The sequence below is a fragment of the Dipodomys spectabilis genome, unplaced genomic scaffold, assembly GCF_019054845.1.
Source record: "Dipodomys spectabilis isolate Male_0828 unplaced genomic scaffold, ASM1905484v1 ptg000066l, whole genome shotgun sequence".
Lineage (NCBI taxonomy): Eukaryota > Metazoa > Chordata > Mammalia > Rodentia > Heteromyidae > Dipodomys > Dipodomys spectabilis.
The window spans coordinates 5,589,468-5,601,637 of record NW_024870743.1 but is presented as its reverse complement, the minus strand read 5'-3'; positions in this window follow the sequence as shown (position 1 = coordinate 5,601,637).

The window sequence follows — 12,170 nt, the reverse complement described above, 5'->3', positions numbered from 1 at the left end:
GCTTATCAAAATGAGGGTCTCATAAAGGACTACACCTTTCCAAAATAATACTTCTAGTTAGTAATGAGGATGAGAGTGGATACACTAAGTACTTAGCACATATTAGAAATACAGTTAGAGCTGCCAGGCACTTGTAGCTCACTCCTGTAATCCTAGCTACTCAGGAGGCTGAGAGCTGAGGATTGTGGTTCAAAGCCAGCCCTGGAGACAAGTTTGTGAGGCTCTTATCTCCAGTTAACCATCAGAAAACTGGAAGTGGAACTGTGACTCAACGTGGTAGAGTGCTAGCCTTGAGTGAAAAAGCTCAGGGACAGTGCCCAGACCCTGCGTTCAAAGCCTATGACAAAATAATGATGATGATGATGATGATGATGATGATGATGATGATGATGATGATGATATAGTTGGCTAGGGTGTAAAATGACCTGGGGAAAAGCGAAGGAAGGGGTGACATAGTCCAAAAAAAGAAGTGTGCTCACTACCTGTATGATAAAGAATGTGCAACACCACTGCACAACGTGTTAATAATAACAATAAAATTTTATTTAAAAAAAGAGGCATATGGTTAGGGCTGAGGGTGCAGCTCAATAGTAGAGAGTATGCTTAGAACTAACAACAAGGCCATGAGAAGAGAACAAGGCAGGAAAGTAGGAGGAAGAAGAACAAGAGAAAGAGTAGGAGGAAAAAAAGAGAGGAAAAAAAAAAAACCAAAGAACAAGAAAAAAGGAAGCAAGCCGGGTACTAGTGGCTCACGCCTGTAATCCTAGCTACTCAGGAGGCTGAGATCTGAGGATTGAGTTTCAAAGCCAGCCAAGAGACTCTTATCTCCAGTTAATCACCAGAAAACCGGAAGTGGTGCTGTGGCTCAGAGTGGTAGAGCGCTTGCCTTGAGCTGTAGAGCTGAGGGACAGTGAGCGCCCAGGCCCACAGTTCAAGCCCCAGACGGACCAAAGTAAAATAAAGGAAGCAAAAGAGAGAGAGAAAAGAAATACTATTGACTGGCTACACCCATTCCACCGGGAAGTTCCATCCCTGCCCGGCACTGGGGGCTCCCACTTTATAATCCTAGTGATTCAAGAGGTTGAGACCCAGATGATTGTAGTTCAAGACCTGCTCGAGGACACTGATGACTTACTTCACCAAAGACAATGCTGTCTGATTCCAAAACCGAGATTCTTTTGAAAATATGACCCACAGAAATGGTGAACAGCAAAACAAACAAAAAAAACCATCAACAATTTTAAAAAAGAGGGGGGCTCACAGGGAAATACAGTAGAGCTTGTAAAACTCTCCAAGACCTAGGGATGCTAAAATTTGGGCAAATAGCCCTATAGAGCTTTCTCTAATGAGTGTATGCCAATTCACCACATCTGGCCAAATACGCAATGTCAGTCTGCTGTTGAAGTTTTAGGGAGACCTTGTTCTCTGGAAGGCAGTCTGTGTTTCTATGATCACTTGTTCTGAGAAGTAGAAAAATCACAGGCAGGAAATAACGTTAGGGCGGAGCAGCAGGCCCAAGGCCTGCCCTGAAAAGCCCAAAGTGGAGCTAAGGGCCAATGACTCTCACCTGTAATTATCACTACTTGAGAGGCTGAGATAGGGAGGATTGACATTTGAGGCCAGCAGGGAGCAAAGGGGAGTTCTTGAAATACCTTCTGGACCAAATAGCCAGACTCAGTAGTGGGCACCTTGTTATCCTAGCTTCATGGGAAATGTAAATAGGTGGATGACAATCCAGGCGGAAGCAAGACCTTATCTAAAAAATTACCAGTACAGAAAAGGGTCAGAGGTTTGGATCCAGGGTAGAGCACAGTCCAGCAAGCATGAAGTCTCAGTACTGCCCAAAGAATCATCATCCAGATGAAATTGGGAAGAGATTACTTGAGGCTACAAACCAATCAAATGCAGAAGGCAAGTGAGCATTGTTTCTAGTGGCCTCCGGCCTCCAAACAGCTGTGAAAGAATTAGGGCCGCCTGGACAGGCACGTGGGTGTGCGTGTGTCACCCCCTGGGGTCAGTGTTTCTGGACAGAGCCTGAAGCTGAGCTTAGGCACCTCCTTTGGCCACACGAAGCTGCACACTTGGTGCTGCCTTGAGGTAAGCACCGTCTGCGTGTGTGTGTATGGGGAGGGGGCGCTGCCTGAGCTGTCACCAGCATGGCCTTGTGGAAGGGGCCTCTTCCAACGAGGCCCAGCCCAAAGGTCCCTCCCTTTTCTCTTGTTTGGTGGTAGAAGGGACCAGGTGTTTCTCATAGCCATGACTTGGGAGCGACACCAAGACGCTGAGCTATTGATGGCAACGGCATCCATCTGGAGGCAGCCGGCAGAAGCTGGTTATCCATAGAAAGGATTCATCGCAAATGGCAGAGTCCAGCTTTCTGATTTGCAGACTTGTTTTCTGAAATATCTGGAGAAGGAAGTCTTGGAAATAAATCCTTCCTTCCTTCCTTTTTTCTTTCTCTCTCTCTTTCGTTCTTTCCTTCTCTTCCTCCTCCTTCTTACTAGGGATTGAACTCAGGGCCTGGGTGCTATCCCTAAGCTATTTTGCTCAAGGTTGGAGCTCTACCTTTTGAACCATAGCTCCCTTTTGAGCCACAGCTCTACTTCCAACTCTTGATTGGAGATAGAAGTCTCACAGACTTTTCTGCCCAGGCTGGCTTCCAACCATGACCCTCAGATGTCAGCCTCCTGAGTAGCTAAGATTACAAGCATGAGCTACTAGTCCCTGACACGATTCTTCTAACTGGGATGGCTGGGGGCTCCTGGGGTTGTGTTTGAGCACTGAGAAGGGGTGACTTGACTTTGTACATCATCTAGTGAGGTGGCTTATGTCCATTACATACACAAAATACAAAGGAAATCCGTTTGTTCCCTTGCTCAGGCTCTTTGCCATGGGCCCTAGGGCACACCCCTCCTTGTGCGCTACTGCGTCCCCCACCGCAGCTACACCAAAGCCTTCCAGGTCCTTCTTCAGTTCCCTAGGCCTAGGCTTTCGCTTCTGCTGGAGAACTTCCTCTTCCTGGTACCTGGGCAACTCCTATTCTCTGCCCGAGAGACTAAATTATCACTTTGCCTTGAACACACTCTTCCAGGTTCAACTAAGTCCTGCTCAGTGCTCCAGGAATCACAGCTTTTGTTGGGCCTCATTGGTGTGTTTTGTTCCGAGGCAGGGACCCTGCCTGGCTCTCGTGCCCTGGTATCCACGGTGCTGGTTTTAGTTAGTATTCCTCAGTATGTGTTCAAATCTGACCAGGTTCTTCATTTTGCATACTAGAATCATAGTCTGTCATCTTTGGAGCCTTCAACAAACCCACACAACAAAATCAAGGTGCTGGGAAGGTCACACAGCACGTTACATAACAGGGAAGCTGGCCGAGGCACAGGACGGTGCCTGTGCGTTGCAGGAGTCATTAGTCATCAAGATCTCGTCCCGATTTCTGGTGCCATGCAATTTTTTTTTTTTTTTTGCTTCTCAACAAAATAATAATTCCTTAAAATTGTGCAGCACTACTTGCTTAGCAGGTGCAACATTTTTGGATTCAATCTCCAGCACTGCCAAGTAGCGCTTTGGAATTGACAGGCCTGTAAAATGGGCATCAGAACTGCTTGAGGTTAAGTCCCTTGGTGGAGTCATTCATTCGATTCTTCAATGATGGGTCTGGGTCTTGGCCTCAAGTATTTTGAGTCTGTGTCCTGAAACCTTCCTCCAACAGTTGCCTCCAACACGGCAAATAAACAGTGGTTACATATTGATTCTACACGTAGGGAAACTATCACTTCTATCAGTATTCTTATTTCCTACTTCTAAGAACTTTCTGAAGGAGACAGACCAGACTTGTTCAACTTTACATAAGACAGCTGATAAGATCAAAAGTAGGCTACGAGGAGGAACCCGGATGTCATGTCTGTGCATGCGCATGGAGTGTCAGTGACTATCTGTGGAATACTGGTCCCCTAGGGCTAAAAGTATGAGCAGGGCTGGGTCTGGTGGCTCACACTTAAAATCCTAGCTACTCAAGAGGCTGAGAGCTGAGGATGACAGTTTGAAGCCTGCCCAGGCAATTAACTACCAAAAAACTGGAAATGGAGCTCTGATTCAAGTGGGAGAACACCAGCCTTGAATGAAAAAGCTTAGGGACAGTGAGCTCAAGCCCTAGCACTGGCACACATGTGCACGAAAAGTTCTGTCAAATTAGCTGCGCACCGGTGGCTCATGCTTGTAATCCTAGCTACTCAGGAGGCTGAGATCTGAGGATCTCAGTTGAAAACCAGCCCAGGCAGGAAAGTCTGTGAAACTCTTATCTCCAATAAACCACCAGAAGACTGGAAGTGGTGCTGTGGCTCAAGTGGTAGAGTGCTTGACTTGAGCTGAAGAGCTGAGGGACAGCACCTAGGCCCAGAGTTCAAGCCCCATGACCAACAACAACAACAACAAAAAAAAAACATAAAAAAACAAAAAATGTTCTGTCAAATTATACTCACTTGGCTGTTTCTGAGAGGATATGCCAGGTAGATATATTTCCTGATAACTTGTGCATCTCTGGACCACTGGGTAGTAGCATCTACAGGGCAGTTTAGAGGACTGTGGCCCCTTCCTTCATTGTCCCCTCATTTATTTACTTGTTTATTTATTTATTTTGCCAGCCATGGAGCCTGAACTCTGGGCCTGGGCACTGTCCCTTAGCTCTTCAGCTCAAGGGGAGCACTCTACCACTTGAGCCACAGTGCCCCTTCTGGCTTTTTCTGCTTATGTGGAATGGAACCCAGGGCCTCATACATGCAAGGCAAGCAATCTACCACTGAGCCACCTTCCCAGCCCCTCATTTATTTTTTCCTGAATTGATTCTGTCATCTACTTGCTGGGGAGATGCATGACCCCTGGCAGGTTCTCTGCCTCTCTACCCCACACTTCCTGTCTACTCCTTTAATGCATCATGGGTCTGTGTTGTGTCCAGAAGGGAAAATACTTGAGCAAAAGCCTCAAGTGTGATACAGGCTTTCTGACATCTGTTGTCTTTCATCAGACAGGACTTTGTGTGCTTAACGCCTTCCCCTCAATCTCTTTTCTGGAAGCTGAATGATTGAGCCCTTACTTTGGGCTATATTGCTAATTAAGGTCACACTCTCATTTATGGGCTCAGAGGCACGTTCTTCCTGGTTTCAGCAAACGATCTCAATGGGAGGCGAATGCATGCCTGAGTTCCCTCTGCATGACTCAGTTGTACTCAGGATGCACAGCACCTCAATTGAATCAGGATGCACAGCACACAGTCTGAGGCTGGGAGGCTGGGATCCTAGGTGTTCCGTCTAGATGGGATCAGAGATCAGGTACTGTGTTCACTTTGGGGACCTGTCACCTCTTACCTACAACCCATGTGAGCACTGAGGTGCTGATAGGTGCAAGGTATGGCACATTTGGGATAAGGGGACTGAAGAGTGCTTCGACAGATCCGCAGCAATATCTGTCTGTCTGTCTGTCTGTCTGTCTGTCTCTCTCTCTATCTCTATTTGTGCTTGTCCTAGGGCTTGAACGCAGGGCCTGGCCACTGTCCCTTAGCTTTTTTTGCTCAAGGCTAGCACACTACTGCTTGAGCCACAGCTCCTCTTTCCAGCTTTTTGGTGGTTAACTAGAAATATGAGTCTTACAGACTTTTCTATTCTGGCTGGCTCTGAACCTCCCCTCAGATCTCAGCCTGCTGAGTAGGAGGATTACAGGGGTGAAGCTTAGCAATCCGCTCTCCTGTCCTCTTCCTTTTCTTTTCCTCTCCTCTTCTTTCCCCCTCCTCTGCCTTTCCCTTCCCCTCTTATCTTTTTTTCTTCTCCAGATGTGTATGTTTGGAACAGCTGCATATACACATCACCACCACCCTCACCACCACCACCACCCTCACCCTACTTCCATGGGCCTGGAATTTGTGTGCCCAGAGGAGCAGAGGGCAGTAGGCATTTGTCAGCAGGCAGGCTTTCCCTAAGTGTTGGAAAGTTCAGATTGTAACCCATACAGCACGTTGTTGGACACTGTAACTCTAAGAGCTTTTTCCTGGACTTAGGAAATAAGAGAAACTCTGTGGTGGAATGCACTGGAGGCTTCACCACCGCGGGGCAGGGTTCTTTCCCTTCGGGCTTCTCGTAGCTCTGTGTAGCACGCGGCTGGGGACAGGGGCAGAAGCCTGTGGCCACGCCTGTGTCCTGAGGAGCAGCTCATGGGCGGTCTCTCAGAATCCAGTCTCTTGGGGACACACTCCTGTAGGTCAAGGGAGCACCACTGATATTTTGGAGCTGAGAACAAGAACTGTGGGTGAACATTCTGGAATGATCTCACTTGAGGAGGCCGGTGGAGTGTTCAGGGGCTAGCGTAGCAGGCATCCTTGCGAGGAACATGTCCTCTTCCTCGTGGTGACACTGAGGCTGCCACTTGTGCCTAGGTGACCTCTACCCAGAGGCCCAGATTTATTGCAACTGGGGCTGGGGCCTTTCATCTCAGGCCAAAGCCAGACCAAGTGCCAGCTCTGAGCAGCTGCCTCTGTTCTCCAGCTCCTGAGGCCGCACAGGGGACAGAGCAACGCAAGGGGCCAAGTTCTCTGGTGGCCTCCGGGGATGTTGTCCTCAAGGGGAAAAGCAGCAAACTGAGAGCCAAAGTCCCACTGGGCCACTCTTGGTCTAACTTCGTTATTTGACATATGTGGAATCTGAGGTGCGAGACGAGAAAGGACGCACACAGCTGGTCACGTGACCAGTGCTCCCGTAGATCTTACAGGAGTTTGGCATTGCTATGGTGAGTGCTATTTTTGTTGTTGTTGCCATCTTTGTTTTCACTTTTGCTTTTGACTTAATGCCTAGGGTTTTCCACAGTTAATATTCCTGCTCAAGGTCCATTAATATTTTCTTTCTGGATGAGTGTTTTTATAAAATAATCATTTAAAAGTCATTTCCTTTTGATGATCTTGCCCTTCAACTTTGCTCCAAGTGAACAGACTTTACAATGTTAGTAGGAAAATGATAGGAACTAGTCATTTGCCAAGATTTGAATGGTGCTAAAAATACTCCTTACTGAATGGTTTCCTCGCCCAATAAATCGTCCCCCAGCCCTAATCTGACAAGTGACCTTCAACAACAAATAGGATTACCAAGGGGAGAAGGCAGCTGGCCTGGGGAGATGGCAAGAGAACCCAACGGAGAAACTGTGGGATGACTACAGGAAACGAGCTCTCTACTGCACTTCATTTTTCTTTCAAATTAAAAACATTTTGTAGGGGCTGGGAAGGTGGCTCAGTGGTAGAGCACTTGCTTTGTATGCCTGAGGCCCTGGGTTCGATTCCTCAGCACCACATAAGCAAAAAGAAAAAAGCCGGAAGTGGCGCTGTGGCTCAAGTGGTAGAGTGCTAGCCTTGAGCTGAAGAGCTGAGGGACAGCGCCCAGGCCCAGAGTTCAGGCTCCACGACCAGACCCCTCCAAAAACAAAACAAAACAAAACAAACCGTGTGTGTGTGTGTGTGTGTGTGTGTGTGTGTGTGTGTCCTGGTATTGGGGCTAGAACTCAGGGCCTGAGCTCTGTCCTTTAGCTTTTTTGCTCAAGGCTGGAACCTGACGGAGCCTCTACAGCACAGCTTGAATAGCTGAGTTGGAGTCTGGCATGGTTTACGACTCATCCAGGATCGTACAGCAATGTGGGGCTCCACTCCTTCCATTAGAGTAGAGGCGCATGGTGAGGGTCTTGGTTGCTCACCAACGGCGTTAGCAGTCCCCAAATCTTTTGAATGAGTGAACAATGCCTAGAACCTTGTCAGCTTCTGCCAGCTGAGAAGGAACTTGCCTTTAGGGATCACGTATTCAATACATTGAATTCTCTCTTGTGTCTTACTAAAGTCCTGAGAGAAGCCAAAGCCCAAGAGAAGTGGGTTCATTTGCCTGGGGCCACACAGCTAGGAAGGGAGGAAGTAGGAGTTTCTCTGATTGTACCACAAGTGCCCTCATCTGCTCTGCTGACCGACTGTCCACAGACCTGCCTGTGCTCCTGGTTACCAGCCTCTGCTCCCTGAGGGCCCAGCTGTTCCATATTCACACCACGGAAGCCCCAACTTAAAAGTCTGCTAAAGCAGCAAGTGGAATATTACAAGGCCAACCTCATTCATCAAAGGGCCACTCTGAAGGCCAGCAAGTTCAAAGTGGCTAGTCAGAAGGACAGGCCTTTATGGCAAGCAAGAGGTCCCTGCATTCTCAAAGAGCTAGCAAACGAACTAGTTTCCTTCTTTGTATGCTTTGTACATTTTAATTAGTCACAATCATAAACCACCTGCTTGCAAATGGTGGCCCACAGATTAGTAAACTATCCCCCAAACTGGCTTTCTACCACTTTGCTTTGTCACCCTACTGCCCAAGACTCAGTCCCTAGTCCCACCCACCACGCCCAGGTCTCAAAGAGCACTGGGTAGCAGGACAGGAGGGTGGTGCCGATGAAGGCCTGGGTGGGTTCCATGTGTGGGCTGAGCCTGTCTGACATCACTGCTGTTACACAGGCTCCAGGCCTTCCCTGGCTTCTCTCCCAGGTACCAGCTACTCTGCTTCTACCATTCACCCTTCCCCCAACAATTCCCTCATCATTAATTGCTTCCCCCCCCACTTTTTGTGCTGGTTTTGGGGCTTGAACTCAAGGCCTAGGCACTGTACCTTAGGTTTTTGCTCCAAGTTGGCATTCTACCCTTTGTGCCACAGCTCCATTCCTGGCTTTTTGGTGGTTAACCGGAGATAATAATAGTCTCATGGACTTTTCCTGCCCAGCCTGGCTTTGAACTACGATCCTGAAATCTCAGCATCTTGAGGTAGCTAGGATTATAGGTGCAGCCACCAGTGCCAGGCTGCTTTTCCTTTTATTCTCTTCCTACTTTATCGCTCCATTAGTCTTTCTATTTCCAAACTCTGCTGAATTCTGAGGTCACATGCTACTCCCTTTTCTGATCCTTTTGCTAGCCCGGGTTGGTGGCACATGTCTGTGATCCTAGCAGGTGGGGAAGATGAGGCAGAATGATGGTGAGCTCAGGTGCTATCTACTACTGAACTGCCACACCCCCCACGCCTGGGTCTACCATCCTTGGCTGCAATCTCTATTCAGGCAGAACACATACTCAGTGTTCTTTGAGATTTATTGAAGAACTAGCACAGTGCACAGCCACTGCGTTGGATTTAGAAGGGGAGTAGGAGCTGGGTGGCAGGGGGTCATGCTTGTAATCTTAGCTACTCAGGAGGCTGATATCTGAGGATCACAGTTTGAAGCCAGGCTGGGCAGAAAAATCTGCATGGATTCTCATCTCCAATTAACAACTCAAAACCAAAAGTGGTGCTGTGGCTCAAGTGGTAGAGTGCGTGCCTTGAGCACAAAGAGGTTTAGGGATAGCACCTAGACCCTGAGTTCAAGTCCCACAACCTATTTAAAAAAAAAAAAAAAAAGGAGAGTAGGATCCAGGGGCCTGCATTCAGGGATTGTGCTTTCCAGAGCGGTGCTGCAGAGAGAGCTGGGAGTGGAAAGATGGGACACCACCAGAAAAGCCTCAGAGGTGACAAACACATGGTCTTCGGCCAAACCAAAGTTTCTGAAGGGGACAGCAAGAATTCTTCATCCTAGCTGGGCGCTCGTGGCTCACGCCTGTGATCCTAGCTACTCAGAGTATGAAATCTGAGAAACGAGGCACAAAGCTAGTCTGTAAGACATTTATCTCCAATAAACCACCAGAAAACCAGAAGTGGCACTGTGGCTCAAGTGGTAGAACACTTGCCTTGAGCTGAAGAGCTCAGGGACAGTGCCCAGACCCAGAGTCCAAGCCCCATGACTGACCAAAAAAAAAAAAAGAAAAAAAAAAGAATTCTTCATAGGATGGATGAAAAAGAATGGGAAATTCCTAATTTGAACACATGAATATATATTTTTTGATCCTAAAAACATTGCAAGAAAAGTAAAAAAATACTGCTTTCTTGTGCAAGGTAAGCACCTTGCTAAATATTTTACTAAAGGCTACATGGCTCAGCAGGAGCCTTGTCCTTTGTGCAAAGGGAGGTTTTAGACAGGTAGAGGAGCTCAGTGGGTAGAGCAGGGAAGGATGGCTTTCTGTTTTCTGCCAGTCCTGGGGCTTGAACTGGCACTGTCCCTGAGCTCCTTTTGCTCAAGGCTAGCACTCTACCACTTGAGCCACAGTGCCAGTTCCAGCTCTTTCCGTGTACGTGGTACTGAGGAATCGAACCAGGGCTTCATGCATGCTAGGCAAGCACTAACACTAAGCCACATTCCCAGACAGGATGGCCTTTTGACCAGGGAAAGAAATGAACTTAACCAGAGAAGAAAGGGGCAAGTTTGTTTCATGTTAGGAAAAATCTAGAAGACTAGAAAAGAAGCCTGTAAAGGGAGGCTGCAGACACCCCATCAAAAGCTCCATTTCCAGGTTGAGGATTTCATGAATAACTACAGCAGAGTCCATATGGAGTATGAAGCAAGGAAATCACATATTAAGCATCCTGGAGCCATTTCTACCTTGCTAATGGGGAAAATGAGATTGCCAGCTGCCAAGCTGGCAGAACTGGATTCAAGCCTGGTTTTCCAGGACTCCAAATATTGCCTGGGACCGCTCTTTTCATGTATATATCTTTGGGAGTGACCTTCTATTTACTTCTAAGGATACATCTGAGCCATGACCACATCTTTCTCCTCTGAGAATTCTTCATATTATACTGGTGAATAACCTGTCTTAGATGAATAGAGTATCTTTCATCTAGAGATCTTAAGGAGCCTTAATGACAACCAAGCTTCATTATTTCTGTATTGTGTCTCAGGATACTGACTCACAGAGGGCTTCAGCTCTTTTCTCATGCACCCTGGGAGTTATTACCAGAACCATGAATGAAACCTCGGGTGAAACTCTCATAAACCTTTAAACTCTGTCCCCTTTATAGGAGTGGAGTTTACCCTGTATCCTTTATAGTTTACAAAATTAATGACACCTTTGCATTGAGAGTTCATTCCTTTATTCAGTTATTAAATCTGACTTATGTGGAACAAAACATCTTTGTATAGCAACCCCAACCTGAGTAGTTAGCTCTATAGTATGAAGTAGGGTGGGAAAAGTTGTTTCATGTTTTATTGGTGATGCCTGACTAGCTATATAGTTCATTGTTTTTACCCATCCATGCATCTGTTATTATTCATTCATCCATTCATCTATCCATCCATCCATCCATCCATCCATTCAATTAGCATGTATCCCTATTACATTATCTGTAATATAAGTGAAGTAAATATTATCACTGGCAAAGGACTTGCAAAAATTATGATAATCTTATAAAGTAAAATCTCTCCCTAGCAAATGTCAACTTTAAATAATTATTATCATTAAACACATAATTACTAGACCTACAACGAAGGACCAAGAAAAAAGGTCCTTTCTAGTCCCACCTGTGGATGAAGGCAGAGATGCCTCTGAAACAAATTCCTCAGTTTAAAAACTGGAATCTAGGACACAGGCCTCCAGTAGACAAAAGAGGCTGGAGCCCTGGACCCTTCCTCTGGACCATGAAGTGTCAGCAGGGCTAGGAATGTATTGCTGGGCAGTAGATGTTAAATTGACATCAGCTGCTTAGAACTGGCTGGGAATGTAGAGACAGAAAAGAGAGACACAATTCATAAGAAGTGGGTGGAGCTTCTGAGTCCTGGAGAGCAAGCTAGCCATGGTAGAATAAAGCTTTACACAGTGGCAGGCCAGCTGGATTAAATGCATTTTTTCTGTTTATTTCCTTATTATTCTTAGTATTGGACAAACATTTTTGTGCAAGTTCTTGTGTGACGCACCTGTACGCGCGACACTTCAGGAATAGTGCTTAGAAGGAGAGGATAGGACAGTCAGGGAGCAGCAGGGCCCAGAGCAGGTGCTCTGGCAGAACTGAGCAAGCCAAGGGGCCCTTCCTGTGGCTAATTTGGGAGAAGCTGAGCAGATTGTAGTAGTACATTGCCCCAAAAGTGGGTTTGAAATCTTTCCTAGACCAGATACAACCAGGAGCAGTAAAGGCTTTAACTGCATAAAAATTGAACATGTTAAAAAAAACAAAAATGTTTGGCCAGGTGCTTAGTGGCTCGGGCTTGTAATCCTAGCTACTCAGGAGGTTAAGATATGAAGATTGTGGTTCAAAGCC